General features: G+C 46.3%; 1 protein-coding gene across 1 annotated transcript in view; it reads left to right on the forward strand.

Moving 5' to 3' along the window:
- The first annotated feature begins 4,118 nt into the window (after positions 1-4,118).
- The window catches only part of LOC126531111 (cholinesterase-like), a 62,111-nt gene continuing 49,524 nt past the window's right edge, over positions 4,119-16,705 (forward strand). Inside the window, exon 1 of the mRNA XM_050178512.3 lies at positions 4,119-5,893. The gene's annotated coding sequence lies outside the window, so the exon portion shown is untranslated. The remainder of the gene's footprint in view (positions 5,894-16,705) is intronic.

A 16,705-nucleotide genomic window follows, 5' to 3' on the forward strand; every position in this document is an offset into this window, starting at 1 on the left:
TTTACCTTTTCTTTTTGTTGAGTGTCAGCTTGTAATGTCATACTTAGTATATACTGGTTCTATGAGAAAAAGAGTAGCTGGTGCCACTTCAAGGCGGCAACATCTCCCAAATGTCATCTATTTAAAATATGGTATAGTTTCAGGACTACCTTACTGTGAGGAGGTACCAACGAAGCCTTTGCCCTAGGTGACTAACGAAAGAAGCTTTCAGATTTGACATAAGGCAGCCTAACCGCAATTAAAGTTTCCTTACTGAGGTAAAGAAGGTACCGGAATTGGTGCTTTATAAGCCTACTACCTTCCCTTCTTATAAATTTTCATGTTACATCTCGCGAAGTGGTTCAAGCCTGCAATTAGTTGGTTATAACTCCACAGTGCGTCACAAATACCTGCGCTACATAGTTTATTCATCACAAGCTATCGCCTCCGATATATATTCATTTTGATATTGCCCTGTGTAATCTGTGTCGAGAAATTGATTATCGCCGAGTGTAGGGCCCGTCCCAAAGACTTTCACATACCTGATGTAGCAGTTATTTACGGAGCTCATGAGGCACACAGCATCATCCCTCGTGGCGCACTGAAGGCAAGCACGGACACCGTCGATAACCATTCTGTTCCCGAGCCTACCATAAGCTTTGTATAGCGCCTTGAGCAGAGAGTGATCACCCGAGCGAGTAGACAGAAAATGAAACACGGATGAGTTCACGACGTAGGGCCGTACAATGCGCTTCTCGATACCGTCCGTCAATTCGTCCAGCGTGTCTACCACGTCTGTCGGCACCATGACGCTCAGCCAGGAGGTCAGTTCCCCATCGATGTAGATGGTCAGTGTGAAGGTGCCCAGGAGCCAGGACAACACGAGGAGATTCCGGCTCAGCTTCCAAGGACTCGATCCCGGCATGCGCGTCGAGTTGGCATAGAATGACGCTATCAGAAAAAGTAGCGTTCGCGTAGCCGTTTCGTAGCCTTGCCGACTGCAGTCTAGACGATCCATGACCAGAAGCACAAGGAAACAAGACGACAGTGAACCGAACAAAAGCAACAGTGCTGTCTTGGAATTGGCCATGACTGTGCCAAAGAGTAACGGCCTGGTAGAGTTGCCGCGAACATAGAAAGTCAGGTGTGAGTAATGGGTGATGACAGGAAAGTCTAAATCTTGGAATCTCCAGTGGCTGAGGGCAACGTGGCTCATGTAAATGTCACTCTCCTTAAGCATCAGGCTTGACGCCAAGCGTTTATGCCCTACCGCTTTATGCACCACCGAAGCGTTCAAGCTGCGCATAGCATCAGTGACGCGGCCATACGGCATGCACGATCTCACTTCTGTTCGGTAGTGCATGGAAGGGCACGCAATATTCAGCTGTTTTCCAGAAAACGCGCGAGCAAACCCTCGGACGCTGCCGACGTCAGCATCAAAATTTTGTTTTGTGAACGCTCTCACCTCCTGCATTGTGCAGTTCCAGTATCGCTCCGTCGAGAGGGCAGCTTTTTCGATTGCGTTCCCGTTAGTCTGAATTAAAATTAGGTTGCAAAGCAATTGCCGCGACACTCGAGAACTCACATTACTCAAATCCAGTGAAGAGGAAAGAAACACCACCCACGTCACAAGGTACGAATAGTACACGTCTTCGTCAAAAATTTGCAGAAAGTCTGCAAAGTCCGCATCACCGTTTGGCACGATGACTGTCGTCCTTGAGTTGAGCGCAGACTTCTGTTTAAGCACTTTCAGAAAGTTTTGCCAGTCGTTGCACCACAACAGCACACTCCACGGCAGGCGCTTGGTCCAGGAGACATCACTGTCAGCCCAAGTCTGGTTGTAGCATACAATGGCTACGGGGGCATCATGGACAAGCCACAACCGGAGGAGATCTACAACAGTAGTTTGTGCCCTAGTCTCGCTTAAAGAAATCACAGCAAAGAAAATGAAGGCTCCAGTTTTCAAGTTACTTCTGTCATGCTTTCCAGCGGCTTCAAGCAAGGCCATAAGAAAAGTTAGTTTATCTATTGCCCTTTATTCAACGACGTTGCAAAAAGAACACGCCTGGACAGTAAACGCACCGTGTTCATGGCATCACCATAAAAACTTGACTGCAATGAGTTTGGTTGAGCACGAGGAAAGAATTTACCAGTACGCAGCACTGAGAAGTTCCACACGCATGTCTCTAAGATCGTATGAAAGGGTAGCCAGGCAGCCGTTCTGGTCCTGAAAGGCGAAGCTTCCTGTTTTCCTTCACCATGACAACAATTTTCCATGGAGTTTTCAATGTTTCTACATTTCTTCGATTCGCTCGTGACGAGTGGAAGGCCAGCACGCAGCAACAATGGAAGGAGTCTGCAAGCTTATTTGCAATGCAAAGAGGGTCATTGTTGTGATTGTAATCTTTTAGATGGAGCAGCAACACATTTTTTTTCGGGCAGAGCCACTCCCTACCGCCATATTTAATAACATGCACACCAAGGCGATGTCTCGCACAGGCATGCATGCACATTCCTCATCGCAGTAATAAAATGAGGTACCAAGTGGGCATCATAAAATGATAATACACTGAAGATTTGAATATGTGTTTTATGACACATATTTTTAACTGCTATAAGTAGACAAGCGATGTAGGAAAGGTGGCATTTGGATGATAAATAATTTTATGCAAAAGAAAAAGAACAAGGCAACGGACGGTTTAGAAAGCTTAAAATTTTTACAATTGTACTTATATTCATCAAAATATACAGTGTTCATGCTCACATTGTCATAAGTATGCTTCTTTCCCCGAGAAGAGTCGATCGGAAAGGTTTGGAGATGTTTAGAAGGTAGCGGTACTTGGAATTCAGGCCTTGAAACTGTTATATCACGTGATCAATAACTTATTTCGGTCAAGAATTCTAATCGAAATGAAATAATGAGATTTTGCATGCTAAGACCACGATATGAGTCTGAGGCACGTTGTAGTTGGGGACTCGGGTTTAATTTTGACTATCAGGCATTTTTTAACTGTACCAGAGGCACGGTACATGGCCGTCCTCACATTTCATCTCCTTCAAAATACAGCAGCCGCGGCCGGAGTTTGATCCCACTACCTCGTGCTTAGCAGCGCAGCGCAATAGCCGCTAAACTAAGACGGCGGATCCGCATACATCGGACTCACTATGGTATATGCTAGAGCTCATCTGATACTGCGCTGTGTGCTATAAACTTTGTATACGATGGTGCTAACTGCATTTGGAACTGGTAGCTGGGACCCTTAGTAATAGTGACTACCTTGCTTTGTCAGTAACGTTACTATCTCTACCGTTACTAACTGCTGCTATACCAAGGTAGTGAACAGTGTGGGAACTAAGTAATAACTACAGAGACGTTTTTTTAAGGGAGTAAGATTTCTCATAGTCTGTATTTTATTAACCGCTTCTATGCCCATAGTAAGTGAACGCATCAATTGGGAACCAGCTCAAGATTTGACCAGATCCTTATAGTCACATTACAGTCTCATTAAGCATAATTGAGAGCCAAACTAGACGTTGTCGCAGAGCGTTGCTATACATAAGGACACCTGCCGTTGTGCTTACTTGATAGTATCCAGCCAAAATATCCACCTCCTCCCCTATAGATTGAACGTCATAGGGTTTCCACGTCCACGAATGTTTTTGATAACGAGGTGATTAACTCTCATGTGCTAATGAGTAACTGAGAAAGGTATACTTATGGGGGAATTGGTAATGCATGATTCGCATTATGAAGCGCTAAAAATTTCTTTAGGTGCCTGTTGGGCTTCTTGTCGACTTTTGTATTTTCTCCCTTTCTTAAGGGTGGTGGAATAGTGAAATTTTCTAATAAAATTCAATAATAATACTCAAGAAAAATGACTTCGCAATATGGAAAAAATAAACAAATATGGTCTGATTTTTGCACAAGGTAAAATACAAAGTTTGCGTGGAGTCTGTATGGTAGGTAAAAAGGTGGCCTACGCACATTATTTAATATGCACAGGTTCTGCAGTTCACAACTGGTCGTCTGGTCAATCGAAGAGTTTGTAATTGAGGAACAAGTTCTTTTGGTTATCTAGTGGGCCCCGGCAATGGCAGTAACGAAGCAAGCGAATCAAGTGTGACGTGCTATAGCACGTCACACGACAAACACGCGGAAATATACAAGTGTAACACTACAGCACCGCACATTGTTCTTAAGGCTGTCAAAGGATTGGAAGAATGGTGAGGCTCGCCAAGTAATAAATTGTTTTAAAGAGTTCACCGCACAAAATTCGTATATTCAAAAATTGAAGCATTCTTACCTAATGAATCTAATGACTGAACATTATTGAGCGGAACTTATTTAGCTCCGAGGTTTCGCTCAGGAACTGGTGCCTCTGTGCAGGAACTGCAACTCCTGCAAAAGTAACTTCCTCAGCAGCCCTCGGTGGCATAGGTCTTGCTTCCTTGAGGCTCCAATGAATGTTGTTATACATAATATTGTAACAGAAACGACTATTCGGCAATTTCGAATACTGACTTGTCGAATGGAATACAAATCGAATAGGAAAGACTACTTTACTCGTTTTGAAAATTCCGAATATGCCTACCATCTATTTTTTTTTTTTTTTTCTGGCCCAGACTACCGAATATGTACTAGCAATCATTCCCTTGCGGACTGAACCCCCATGCTCACTACTCTTGTGAACACTGGCGCCAGAATTCCCTCTAGTAGCATTTGTACGAAGTTCTATGAACGATGGCTCTGGGCATAGTTTTACAGGCACAGCGAAGTGACAGTTTGGGCAACGCACTCGGCCGTGAAGTGGACGATGCGCAACGGACTCGAAAGTTGACGGATGGATGCTCTTGCTTTTAAGTGCGCCTCGGATGCCAGACAAAAAACAGTTCCCTATACTTTTACTGTCTCTTCTTTTTTCTTTTTTTTTTTCAATGGCGCCCAACTTCAAGAGCGGCTTGCAGTCTCGCTGGAGACCGCCAAGCCACTCAATGTGGGTCTCCTGCTCTGTGCCGAGAAAACAGGCTGCTTGTTGTGCGCCTCCTAAACAGCCCTGGGAACCTTCCAATGAGACGACGGGCACACACAAACACACATACACTACGCATGACGCGAGACGAACGGCGCAATAAGAAATGGTTCTGGGCTGCGTGCTAAAAATAAGGGGCTGGTGCCGCGCGAGTGAGAGTTGCGGCGCTCGCAAACCGCCTCTTGGAGTGTGAACATACATCAGCAAACATATTGTACGACAAGCGCCGCCCATGGCAGTTGTTTATTTTTCACTTACCTCTTATCCCGCTTTTTCCCTCTCTCTCTCTCTCTTTTTTCCTTTCTTTCAATTTTCTCCGCTTCATGTCACAGCCTTAGCCTCGTCACTGTAACCCGGTAGTTTCATTTCTTTTTTTTTTCTTTTTTTCCTCCCTGTCTATCTGTCCGCCTCTGAAGTGAGGGAAGGGTCATGCGAGAGTGTTTAAAGCGCAGCACTGATTTTTCTTGACACCTTTATTATTTGTTTGTCATTTCTTTATAGTTTGATTGCAGTGGCTTCACGGCGAAGTCTGCAACCTCTGCTAGGAAGCAAAAAGGCGAACACTGGCCCTTCTCTACTGCCCGCTGGTTTCAACTTGTCGATCTATTTTCTTTAAACCACGGGGTCCAACCACGGCCGCCCCGTGCAAGGTCACCCGAGGTTGTTTCAGAAGCGCTACCGGCCCGGGGTTTGTGGGGAATCGGGGCCTCTGCCGGTGGTACCTCACCACACGCCGTGCCGCTCCGTCTCCGACGGAGGCGGGTGTGCATCTCAAGCAGTGAAGATATACTTGACCGAAAGAGCAATATTCACAACAAGATCTTGAAAGAATCCTTCTGCAACGCCTTTGAAAAGAAGCGCAACAACTCGGAAACTGCCTTTCTGTAAGTGCCTGCCTCTTGAAGGTGTTACGTGTGTCGCCAATTTTCCAGCGGCTCTTTGCCTTACTTGAAATATAGCTGCTAGAGCTAGCTTTGGTGACCCTTTATTTCTTATTATGTCATTTTGTTCGCGGTACTATCTCGGTAATTTAGCTGTGGCGAATGACCTGAAAAAAAGATATGTCTTTGACGAAGCGAAATTTGAGTACATTAGAGGTGAAGTAAACTGCAAGATCTCGTATGAAAACTTCTTCAACAAAGCAATGCCAATCGGCTGGAAATAATGTGACTGGATAATTATAACAACTTTGCTGTGCTGAGACAATTACGGCGCAAATAGTTATGCTTTCATTATTATCGCAGTATATGCAGCTTGCACTGAGCTTTTAACGCTTAAATCGTAAACATATATGGACGGGTCTATTTTAATCACTGGAAACAAAATTCATAACTTTTTGAGCGAAGTACTCAGCAGCTGCTAGGTTCATCTCGATAGTACATTCATTTGTGCATAGAGTTATTGATGCGCAGGGGCAACTTGGCTTCGCTGACAGCCGTCTGCTCAGTCAACACGACCATGCGGCTTCCCTGCGTCGCACATGTTCCACTGTGTTCAGATGTAAACCAGTTTTGCGTAAACAGCAGGACGCATTGCAGGAGCTACCTCCAGGCTCTCAAACGACGGACCAAAAGTTTCTTACTTTCACCACGCCAATATTCGTTACGATGAAAGCTCACTGCTTTCTGTGAGGCATGAGTAATTTCGCTTGCAAAAAAAAAAAAAAATGGGTCACCGCGTTACCGAACAGCACCTGTACTGAAGTTTTCAGTGCCTCTTGTACGCTGCAACAGCACACAAAAATATTTCCTGGCAATCGCTTGCGAGCGTTTTTGTCTTTCTAAGGTTGTACACTGCATATGTTCTATGTCGAGAGTGAGTGAGTGAGTGAAAACTTTTATTGCGTCTTTTAAGAGTTTCGCGGTTACGAGGTCTCCGTCGTCTTCATCTTCTTGGCGCTGGCGACTTGAGACTTCTCTTCAGCAAGGGTGGGCCCCTATTCCAAGGCTCCACTGAGTCGTGCTGCATCGCTCGCGTGCTGCACTAGGGCCCTTTGGGCCGTGAGCTCGCTGCTGGTGAGCCGACTCTCCCATTGCTCCGCACTCGGGTGTTCGTGTTTGTGGAATGCTTTGTTGCGTTCGCACTCCCAGGTGATGTGGTAGAGTGTAGGTGTGGCACCGCACCAAGGGCAGGTGGCCCTGTATTGTGTCGGAAACATCTTATTCAGCACGTGTAAGTTGGGGAAGGAGTTTGTTTGTAGTCTGCGCCAGCTGGTCGCCTCCTCCATTGTGAGGGCTTTGTGTGGTGGCGGATATCTAATTCTAGTTCCTCTATATAAGTTCAGGGTCTCTGCGTATCCCCCCTCGCAAGCCTGTAGGTGGGTCTCCGGGGCATTAGACCGTCCTGCTCGGAACGCTTCGCCTCGAGCTAGGCTGTCTGCCCTTTCGTTCCCCCCTATGCCTACGTGACCCGGGATCCAGATTAGTTTGTGCCTGGGCTTTTCCTTCTCGGCGGAGGTGGCTCCGCTGAGTATTCTGAGGGCGGTTTTGCTGATTCTGCCCCTCGTGTAGTTCCTGCCCGCCTCTTTTGAGTCCGTCAGTATGTTGAGAGATCGGCCTGTTCTATAACCTTCCGCTGCCGCCAGCGATACGGCAATCTCCTCGGCCTCCGCTGTGCCAGCGACCTTTGCCGTGGCATACGTGATCGGGTTTACTTCCTTGTTAACCACTACCGTCGCGGCCACGCGTTCTCTTCCGTGTGGATATACGGCGGCGTCCGTGTATACTGTATTGTCTAGCTGGGCTAGCATTCTCTCAACGTATTCGGCCCTAGCTTTTCGCCTGTTTTCGTGTAGGTTGGGATCCATATTTTTTGGCAGTGGTCCCACCACACCAATATTCGTTACGATGTAAGCTCACTGCTTTCTGTGAGGCATGAGTAATTTCGCTTGCCAAAAAAAAAAATCTATCACCGCGTTACCGAACAGCACCTGTACTGAAGTTTTCAGTGCCTCTTGTACGCTGCAACAGCACACAAAAATATTTCCTGGCAATCGCTTGCGAGCGTTTTTGTCTTTCTAAGGTTGTGCACTGCATATGTTCTATGTCGAGAAAAAAAGTGCTCAGGCACTAGTGGAAAACTCTTGCAGACAACTTGCTCATGCTCCGCTCTGTCAGAACAAGTTTGTTCTCAGCTCTCCCATTGGAGCTTTTGCAACGCCAGCCCCTCGGAAAATGCATGGCATAAAAGGAAACGCGTGAGGTGGCAGCGACTATTTTTTTCTGGAACATAATGTTTTATAATTACTGCACCCACCACGGTCTGTCAGCGGTTACTTCTTACTTACGAGGATGATGGTTCACTTTACGGAACGCAAGAAACCTCTTAGTGCTGATAAGTCGTTGCGCGTCGATGAACGCGTCAATGAACGTTGCGCGTCAATGAAAACGTGAGCAGTACTGTCTTGCATGTCACGTAAGGAGACAAACGTTGTGCTACACTTACGGGCGTTTTTAGTAGCACCAGACTTTATGTCGATATGGAGGAGCCTGTAATTCGTTGCGAGCAATTTCCAGCCAGTACCCGGCAAGGTGTACTAAGCTCGAATAAAGCCCGAGTCCCTGTGTCAAATATACTGAAACAAAACCTTTGGCGTTGTCCGGTGATACGTTTACTTGCATCTCGTGCTCACGTTGCCCATGTGTTCGTGTTTAGGCGCCGGAGTGTCGTGTGCACATTTCGTGCTAGTTGTTGTACAACCAGCTCCGTGTCGACGTTTGTTTGTGCAGCTGTTCACACTCGACCGCATTCGCATTACGTCATTGCTCATCGCGACTTCGCTCTTCTTCTGTCTGCTGCCTCGCAGGATTTTCGTACATTCCTATCCGGAGATAAGCTGATTTCGCAGGATAATTTCTCCACTTTTGTGATTAAACAGACAAAACGCGGACGGTAGTGGAGTTGTCGCATTTTATGCATGTGACACGTCATATTACCCTAACTATCGCAGCCACTGATTCTCGCTTTGGGAGAAACTGCATACGTTTCTCTCTCTCTCTCTCTCTCCCAACACACACATGGGCGCGCGCACAAAAAGATAAAATCTTTGGTAATGTCAACCCTTGTTGCCGGCACGACAGCATAAAATCGCTTCATGTCCCGGCGTCACCCCGAGTTACTTTGTAAATGTGTTTCTATAGTGAATAGTCTAAAACTTGGAGGCTTGTCCAACTCGATGAACAGTGTGAAGCCATCGGTGTGATACTTCCTGATGCAGATGAAGATGAAGCTTTGGCCGCCGACACTGGCCTTAATATGCCGACATCCTGGTGCATAGAGGTCAGTATATTAACAAAGCAGACCCGCATCGGTGAACGCAACGCCGCCACTCGGCTTTACAAGCTGTTTGCTCTGGCTACGTGCGCAATGGCATAGTAATAGTTGCGAGAGATGTACGTATGTAGCACTTATTCGTATTAAACTTTTAACCGTGGAATCCACCCGAAAGTCTAAGGTTAGGTAGGTCGGTAGGTAGGTTGGTAAGCCGGATTAAATGGGTTTTAACTGGAGACGTTCGAAGCAGTACGTTGGAAGCAGTACAGTTTGCGGTATCCTCACATGTACACCTAACTTGAGCTAAGGGTCTACGTTATACAAAACTAATTTTTTGGACACTTAATTTATGCAACTATGCCGCAGATAATCTCCTCGCTGAGAGTTTTCGTAATATGATTCTAGCCTCGTTGTTGAACAGTGGAATGGTGCGTTATTCTCCATCTTCGTGAGCGCGTTCGGGCAATCTGTCCGCTCGTACGTTCCAACTATGCCGGTATGACTTGAAACTCCCTGAAATGCACTTTTGTGACCACCAGTTCCCGCATAGTTTGTCAGAGCTCAGCAATTTTCCCCACTATTTTACTCCGACCTTTTTTTCGCCTTAACGTTGCAAAGCAGCTCAAGTCCAGACTGCGAATCTGCGCAAACTATCTATTTATCTGGAAGCCTGGCTAGCCACAATAAACCTTGTCGCTTAAAAAATCGCGTGCAGCTCTGTCGTCATTGGCGTGGCAACACGACCGAGTTTAAGCATGCGTTTTACCCTTAATGTCGGTATAGCAAACGCACTCGCTGAACCTCGTTGGATGCATGAGTCACCTGTGCATACATTTGTCTGGCGCCGACATGTTGGTTGTACATTGGAAACAACAGTAATTGCGCCGTCTCAATTGATGAAGCTTCACAGTCTTTCTTCATTTCCAGGACGTCTACAAAGGCTCGCAGCTCTGGATGCATCCATCAGGGCAGTGGTTCATCATTATGTTGGAAAACGGGGCGATTAATTCGTACTCAACCAGCTGTGAATGTAATTAGGTTGAAAACGGGGCGATTAATTCGTACTAAACCAGCTGTGAATGTAATTACATCAATTTCTCAGTGTAAACACTTCCGAGAGCTTTTTAATTATGGGGTTTTACGTGCCAAAACCACTTTCTGATTATAAGGCACGCCGTAGTGGAGGACTCCGGAAATTTCGACCACCTGGGGATCTTTAACGTGCACCTAAATATAAGTACATGGGTGTTTTCGCATTTCGCGCCCATCGAAATGCGGCCGCCATGGCCGGGATTCGATCCCGCGACCTCGTGCTCAGCAGCCCAACACCATAGCCACTGAGCAACCACGGCGGGTTTCCGAGAGCTTGTGGCGTCGATACTGAGTAAATATACAAAAAAGAATGCCGTAATATCTTTTTCTCTCTCAACAGAGTGACTGGAGGCTTTCGTGCTTCTGCGATGGCCAGTGTGACTGAAAATACGAAATCGTACGCTCTCTGTCACGCGCCCACAAGCGCGTTTTATAAGGCTTCAGTGACATACAACTTGAACCAAACATGAATTAGGAACACCTCTAGGAAGAGAGTGAATAATTAGTCTGTGAATAATTAGTCTGGTCGTGGCCGGCGTGATACAGACGTCGAGTGGGCTGCTGCCGAGGTACTCTAGCCAGAGCCGGGCGACGAGACGACGTGGCAAGACAGGACAGGAACGCAAGCTAGGAAGGAAGCAATGCTAAGAGCATAGAGGCTGTGGTCTGTGCTACGCTGGACGCGCCGCAGACGTATGGTAGCTTTAGACGCTGTGCCGTAAGCTCAGAAGCACTAGGCAAAGGCCCATCTTCTCACAGGCTACCTGTTCCGCCTCTACTGCCTTCTTCCCTCGTCTTCCCCTGTCCGAATGGCGCCGCTTTTGCCATTGCATGCTCGCGCCACGTGGTTCTCAGACAGTTCTTTTTTGTTGTTGTTGTTGTAGTTGTTGTTCACCCCTTTATTTTTCTGTGCCGTTGCGCGATTCCGCTCGTGTATTCGCTGTCATCATCGTTGTCGTCTTTCGTTTGCGACTGCAGCACGTACAGCTCATGACACAGAGCAATGGTTATCCTAAAACTGAACAGAACGGAAATTTGGGCTAGTTGCTTTACACTAAGCAAGCAGCGTTAACTTCACGAAACACAAGAAAGGAGAAGAAAGAGACATACCAAACGGTACAACTTTCGACTGAACTTTATTGGAGGAAAACAAGAAGCTTTAGTAGACAAGAAACGCAAGCCATTTATCATGGTTCCCTATACATTATTACGAGGCGTGCATGAAATCCGTGTGATCTTTCAACAATGATACTGATGTCTGGATTGCACACATGTCATCATTACAAATGTCCTAAAGCTGATCGTACTAAAGTAGCGTGAAGCTTAAACGGGTTATTCGTGGACTTTTCCCATCGCACTCCAGCCAGATATCTCAGAATACGGATAATACTGCTCACTTTTTTTTCCCATAGCTTCCAAGTGTTGGAGCCATACCAAGCGCTGATCGAGAATAATTCCACAAAGGCGATGGGTTTTGACTGTTCCCAACAGAAGGCCATCAAAACAGGTGTGAAAATCCTTAATACGCCTTAGTGTGAATCAACGAGAAGAAAGGAAGCCAAGGGCCCGATTTTTACTAGTCATATCTTAAGAAACCAACAAACAAGAACACCAAGGACAGCATAGGGGAAATTACTTGTACTTATTAACTGAATTAAAGATATGATATATTATTGGAAATTAAAGTGGATGAAAGAACAACTCAAAAACAGTCTGAATGATAACATAGCTGTATTTTCCGCTCATAAACTATGCCCCGTTCTTGAGGGAACTCATTTACTTCGTTAAGCGCCACTTGCAACGTTCCTTGTAGGATTTCAATCGTTTGTCCCGATCTACAAATGCGAATGTTGGCTGCATATATCGAGCAACAAATGTTCGCTTGAAGATTACGAGACAACTGTGCCATTACTGCGTTGAGTAGAGTAAGCCATGTTTTGAAACAACAACAACAACAACTTCATCGCTGTGAATCGTTATTCTACGCTTTCATGTGGAGTACCATGTGTCACCGTTTGTACTGATGTTTTTTTGTTGCTAGTGTCCATAAAGATCCACTTGCTTGAAAGAAAATTGCGCATTAGAGGCAATGCCTTTTTTGAATGCCGAGTAGCATTAAGCCTTCACAACATGCACGTGACTAGCAGTTTAGTATGCCCGTTTCATGACCAAGAAAAAGACAACCTTAATATTTCCGCCTGTTCTTGTTTTTGTAAGCCTAGGCTCACTATGCGCCACCATTAGTACTAGCAACCATGCGCCTACATCAGTTCTGAGGTCTTCTTTCAAAATCGGGGACTTGACATTTTGGGTGACTTTCTCACTCCAGGAACCTGTCTGGGCTTGTGAAAGTGTAACTCCACCACGCCCTCTCCGTTAGAGTGGGAATCTGTAACAATTATTTCAACACTAATAACAGGTTTAACTAAGCATACACACTTGCGAACCAGTATTCTCGTTTTTCTGTTCTTTTTATTTGAAGAAAAGCGGTGGAATATGAGGGGACAACCTGCCTAAACTTGCCCATATCCGGCAATCTCCGTACAAAAAAAAAAAGTTAGAATACACAGGATTATTTTGGTTCAATGCTAACAGACGCTCCTTCAAAACACGCGTGAAAAAGGAATTGCTATGACGTTTTCACACGATGCCGCGGCACGTCAAAGCAGAAACTCGTCGAGAGTTGTCTAGGTATGCGTAAGCATTGTTCCACTTGCTCATCCACCGCAGCACGAAAGTCAATTCGCTCGCTGCGGTAGACCCTATGTTTAAAGCGATCGTCTGACGTGACGGACGGAAGGACGGACGAACTGGTTTCCTCGTTGGGTAGGCATGAAATGCTTACGCATTTAAATAACGAAAGCAACCGGGAATCTCAGAAAAGTAATAATCATCTCGAGACGCTGAGAACTAAAAAACGTAGACCGTCACTCAACAGTGAGAGAGCCCATTGTTTTTTTTAACCGTCACACAATCGAAGCAATGTATTGTTTCCTTTGCGTTGCGGAACGTCAAAAGCGGCGTCGCGCACACATCCTGCGCTGGTTAGGTATGCTAACATTGCAGGCAGGTCGACTGCACGGAGTAGCAGTATGCAGGTGGCGCCTGCGGTATGCACTAGTTTAGCAAGCACGGTTATTCGTCAGCGCTCATGTGAATGAACAGCACATATACCACTCAACTTCAACATTGCATGGAATATGAGTCGGTGACCTCGACTTTAAGCCGGTGATTCTTCGTTGGTAGGAGCTACTTGGAAAAAACACGGCTTGGCAAAAGCGCCGTCCAGTACGGTATGTTATGTCCCTGCATGTGTGCCCTGTTTTTTCACTGTAAAGTGGCCCGTGTCCCCACACGTGCTGTGCTCGCACGTTGCATAGAGAAAACGATGCTTCGTTTTGCAGTTCATAATATCGTGCAGATGTCGTGAATGCCTGTGTAGGCTACGAGGTTAGCCAGAAAAGCGATACATCGTGCTTCTGTAGATAGCGGAACGTTGAAAGATTGATGTATTATTACCCCTACTGCTCGACAGTGTCGGCAAAAATCAGCAGAATGAGTTACGGCTACGTGGTCTACTCTTACGTGAAACTAAAAAGTGAGTCCGAATCACTTGTTATTTCTGGCTGTGAGGGTCACACTGTGAATAGGAACTATTCGACGGCATTGTCTGCACATAGCTTGATCACGAATGCCAGCACCAACCAATGTCTGTGCAAAATGAAACACTTTTAATGTCTATGAGCCGTGAGACCTTGCAAATGCACATCGTCAAATTTGGACACAATTCAACTATTATTATTTGATAGTTAAATGCTCACTGTTGTAGTTAATTTGCCGCTACACGTTTAAGCTTGACGCCGCATCTCTACTCTGGCATGTTAAATTTGTACATGGTCGCTACATGACGTGATTGCGTATGCCTTAAAGCAGCTTCCTGGAGATTCCGCTGTAAGTGCATTATTAGCAGCCGCATTGATAGCATTATTAGCTGCACTAATAAAGAATGCAGGCAGGAGCATATAACATGGTAATTAAAAAAGAGCATACGATATTAATGAAATGATGCAAACTTTGCTGGAAGAAATTTTCGTAAAAATTCAAAGCGGGTGCCAAATTTTCAAGAAAACAAGAACCAGAGACACTATGCAGGAAGGCCCAAATGCTCGTTCTGCGCTATGAAAACGAGCCGAGTAACAACGCAAGAATCCCGGTGCACCATCAATTTCGTTGGCAAAATATCCCCAGGACGTCACCATCGCTTGGGCAGTCGACAAACTCGGAGCCACGTGGTCCAAACAGAGTTTATCTGACGCGCCACAGCAGCTTCGTTTACATGAACTCGATGTGAGCGGGTCGAGTCAGAAGTCGAGCTGGCCTAGGCCCACGCGACAGCGTTTACGCGCATCTAGCCAAGCGGTTTCTATGCACGCCTTGCAGGCGTCTTGACCGCACTCGCCTCGAGGCTCGCTCGGCCTGATTCACTAGCGTTTACGTGAACCTAACGGCCGGTTTTTAGTGGGACAAAGCAAGTCGACCCGGTTTTATACGGTCCGTGTGAACGTAGCTAGTGATTAGAACCGAACGTATACAGTACCGGACCTCCCCCACCCATCTTCTCTAAAGCAATTTCCGTTACTGTTTACCACAGACAACTAATTCGGGCGGGCTCCGATGCCAATTTCATATCGTTGTACCAACTCGGTGTAGGTTAGAAATGATCAAGAATGGTCGAACGAGGCGTATACAAGGCTTGTTACGGTTGGCGTCTAGCACCTCGTGCAAAAATGACTCTCGCTCACCATGCCTCATCGAAACGAAGTGTGACTTCCTAATTCGCCATGGTTGTCTCGAGTGTATGCCAGTCTGGCGGCCGCCCCGCAGTGTTTACAGGCCCTTTTGTGTGTGTGCGACTTTAGAGGGACCCTTTCCTCGAACTGTCAAGCTTTGCAGGAGAATTTCCGCGAACCAGAAACGCGCGAAAGAGAAGGGTTCGGCTGTCTACTATTCCCAGGACCACGGACTGCCACCTGCAGAGGCGCGCTCGCAAATACGTCAACTGCGAGAATGGATCAGTCGCCCTTCCGCAACTATACGCCCTTTCCGCGAACCAACGTCACCTAGAAGAAAGGAAAAACGCGTCTACATTCCCAGACCTGCGGTTTGGTATATCCGGAGGCGGGACGCTCATTCCTTGCTGCAGGCTTGGTATCTACGGTGGCGGAACGCCCTTTCCGCGAACCAACGTCGCCCTGAAGAAAGGAAAAACGTCTGCGGACCTGCGGCTTGGTATATACGGAGGCGGGACGCCCATCCACAAACCAGACTCTGTGCCTGCCACGTGACGTCGACGGGAGCAAGGTCCCTCCTACGATTGTAGACAGCCTATTTAAGGGGCTACGAAATGTACTTTTCCTCACTTCATTCTCTTCTTATCATCTTTCACCAACCTTTGAATAAACCGCGCAAGTTTCGCACTAGAAATCGTCTCGTCCTTGCCTGGTCGCCATGGTCTACCGGATGCCTGCAGCCCGCCGACAAAGCCACGCTACCCAATAGTAACGTCGATCGAGCTTCGATAAACAGCAGTACGATACGGCAGCAGTACGATACGCTACCCTGGAGCCGACATTTAAGTAGCACTTGCTCCTGCCCGATAGGTTTCTTGTTCGACTTCTGTTGATTACTTCGGGGATCACTGTTAGGGCAAAACATGAAACAAACTTATAGGATGTGTACCTCATCCTCACCCTGTAGCAAGACCCCTGTGTGGCCAACTCAACAAAGGCTTTCGTTCCTACGTATTGTTTGTGATTGACCAAGGGCCTTCGACAATAAGTTCACTATCGTGATTTGACGATGCATTTTTTTTCTGTATCACTTTATTATACGAGACGCTTTTCAATGTGATCCCTATAAGAGATAGCTCTACCAATGGTGTTTTTGTTTCATCTCGCAATTACGTGGTTCCTCCAGAACTACAGGATTGCCCCTACGAATAAGGAGCGCGCTATTGAATCAGTATGTGCAAATTTCTTAAGCATCTAGTGGTCAGAATGTTAAACGAGAAGATGAAAGGCTTTCAAGATTAGGGGGATTCTTAGTTGAAATGTTTTTGAGATTATGAGGATTGTGGCACCTATACATGCAATTTGTACGCTTCTACAAGTGTACAAAGGACGTCGTGGCGCACCGCAAAGAATCTGTTCTTGATAATTATACGGCAGTGACCGCTTTGACAGGCTGAGTCAGATGAGCTGAAAACTGGTGAAATCGGTGAAGTGTGCTGACTTTCTTATCTATATCTGCAAATCTAAAAAAACTAATCGTAC

The sequence above is a fragment of the Dermacentor andersoni genome, chromosome 5 (assembly GCF_023375885.2).
Source record: "Dermacentor andersoni chromosome 5, qqDerAnde1_hic_scaffold, whole genome shotgun sequence".
Classification (NCBI taxonomy): Eukaryota; Metazoa; Arthropoda; class Arachnida; order Ixodida; family Ixodidae; genus Dermacentor; species Dermacentor andersoni.